Raw genomic sequence first — 2,786 nt, 5'->3', positions numbered from 1 at the left:
TCTCTTGAAGCAATACATTTGGGATAAAAATAAGAACGCAGTGTAAGTTTATAGCTTACCGCTGATGTAATTTCCTCTCTGGGAGCTGTGATTGAGGAGCAGCTCTCTGACACACATGATCACACCTCTTCTCTGCCACAGCTTTGTAACACACAGGCAGTGTCCAGACAGAAGACAATACTCTGTGCTTTGTGCAGTCACATTGCTCCCACTATCTAAGCACCATTTCAAACACCTTCATCCAAGTGGCAGTCACTATCCCACAACCTGCATCTTGTACTGATTACAGCTCAATTGCATACTCGCTTTCTATTGGCTCAACTGTCAACAGCTTTCTCTGCAGCATCAGCACACTATTTATTATAACAGTGTCATAATTGCCAAGTGCATAATTGTGTGCTCTCAGAGTGCAAGCTACAGGTGAGATGCACTTTAATGGTTGTCCTTGGAAGAAATGCTGCAGTCATGCCCATTGAGGATCAGATTAGACTCTCACTGCTGATTGTTTGTGAGGTGATTGTACGACTGTGCCGGTCATGCAAAATAAAAGAAGGACGCTCTGACGAGAGTGGAAGCATTCAGATTATTCAGTATTCAAATAGTTTTATAGTTTTTAGAGTTCATTCGTCTTGTGCAGGTTTGTGTGGAAGCATGTAGTTGTATAGAAAATATAAAAGATAAAAATCCAAGTATATCCAGCAAAAATAATAAGCTTCCAAGGTTAAGACAGTAAAGCAACCGACTTCACATAATCTTGGAATATACAAGTTGCAGAAAGCTTCTTTAGCAGGCATTGATGTGGCCGGCCTGGTTGCGCTTGCTGACGTGAATGTGCGGCTGCAGAGGATTAAAGACGACGGCTGAGTGGCACTGCAGGTGGCAGGCTGTTCTTGCCGACCTCACCAGAGAGAGAAAATCAAGTTGGCTGTCAGTATGATTGCTGTCACAGCGATGTACCTCCATTATGATGCACCATGTGTATCACATTTTCACCTTTCACTTCTGCCAGCAGCAGCATTTAGCACACCTCTGTTCTACATTTTTGAGGCATGAGAAGCCTTTAAACAACAAGAGCTCTTAAACCGTCTGACCATGGGGAACACTGGTAACTGAAGTCTGGCACAAACAGCCATAAATAGATGCTTCCGTTACTGACATGAAAAACCTTCTGCTCTAACCAAAAGGCTAGTTCAAGTGAAAGGAAATCTATCTTTGAACCTTTTAAAGTTAATCAAATTAAGCAATTGATTAATTTGTGTCACATTACAGAAAGTACAGTTTTATCACTGATCTGTTCAATATACAGTCGTGAGACTGTATGAATGTAGTCCTGTGAAAAACTAACTACACCCATTAGAATTAAGAGGGTAAGTAGCAGCCAGGTGCTGTTAACAAATGCACTTGATTAATAGATAATCTGCAAGTGTGAGCACCTCTATACTAAAACAGACATTTTGGCAGTTTGTGGGTCTAAAGCATTCAGGTGTGTTAAGACAATACCAAAGGGGAAAGATATAAACAATGATATTATAAAAAAAAAAAATCAATTGTGGCTGCCCATCAATCTGGGAAGGGTTATAAGGCCATTTTCATACAATCTGAAGTCCATCATTCTACAGTGTAAAAGACAGCTGCCAATGCTCCCTGGAGTCGACACACAAGTTAATTAAATCCGAGGTGAGACTGTGAAATGCTCAGAAAAACTGCAAAAATCTAAGAGCTGCATATCTGTACAGGCCTGAGTTAGCATGTTAAATGTTAATGCTCATAAGAGTACAATTAGAAAAACACTGAATAAGTATGGTTTCCTCAGAAGTTTTTTTTTTTTTACTGAAAAAAGGTCATAGCAACATAGTTTAGGTTTGCAAAGTCTGAATCTGAACAAATCAAAGACTTGTGGAACAACGACAAAGAAGCCAAAGTGGAGATATCTGCCCATAATCTATAGCACCACAGTTGGTAACAACCCACCATGCTGTGGTACTGTCAAGCATGGTGAGGGAGGGGTGATGATTTGGGCTTGTTTTGCAACTTTGTACTCGTCTGAGTATCAAAGTATTCCAGAGTCAACTGTGAGGACGTCTGTGCAACAGCCAAAGGTTGGCACAAGCTGGGGGATGCAGCATGACGAGGAGTCCAAACACAGCAGCAGATCTGCAACAGGATCACTGAAAAGGAAAAACATCAAGGTGTTGCGGTGGCTGCACCTCAACCCGACTCAATGCTGTAATTAGACCCTAAGAGAGCTGTGCATAAATAAATGGTCAGATGCCTCAATGAGATGAAACAATATTCATTGTAAAGAGGACTGAGCAGAAATGCCTCCCCAATGAGAGACTGATAAGCTCATACCAAAAGGATTTTCTTTGAATTATTGCTGCCAAAGGTGATCCTACAAACTTGAATCATGGAGTGTACTTAGTTTTTCACACACTGCTTCCACACTTTGGCTCAGTTTTTGTAAAATAAATAATGACACTGTGTCACATCACACATGTTTTTGTTCTTCTGACATGTTGCTTATGTAATTTTAAAACCTGATGATTTTTTTTTATTATGTTCTGATAGGTAAAACCAAAGAATTAACAGAAGATGTATTTGCTTTTACCATAACTGTATAAAACCTGATAGATATAACAATTGGCCTGAAACTGTGAGCAACACTTTCCTGATGCTTGAATTGATAGCCTGTGAGCTCCACATGAATCTTTTTCCTCAATATTTTCCTTGCCTACAGGAAGCTTTTAGCTTCTCAGGAAGAGACAACGCCTGCAGTCTCTATCGGA

The sequence above is a fragment of the Haplochromis burtoni genome, unplaced genomic scaffold (genome assembly GCF_018398535.1).
Source record: "Haplochromis burtoni strain Fernald_Lab_line unplaced genomic scaffold, NCSU_Asbu1 Contig_1, whole genome shotgun sequence".
In the NCBI taxonomy this organism is placed as follows: domain Eukaryota; kingdom Metazoa; phylum Chordata; class Actinopteri; order Cichliformes; family Cichlidae; genus Haplochromis; species Haplochromis burtoni.
This window is presented reverse-complemented; position numbering follows the sequence as displayed.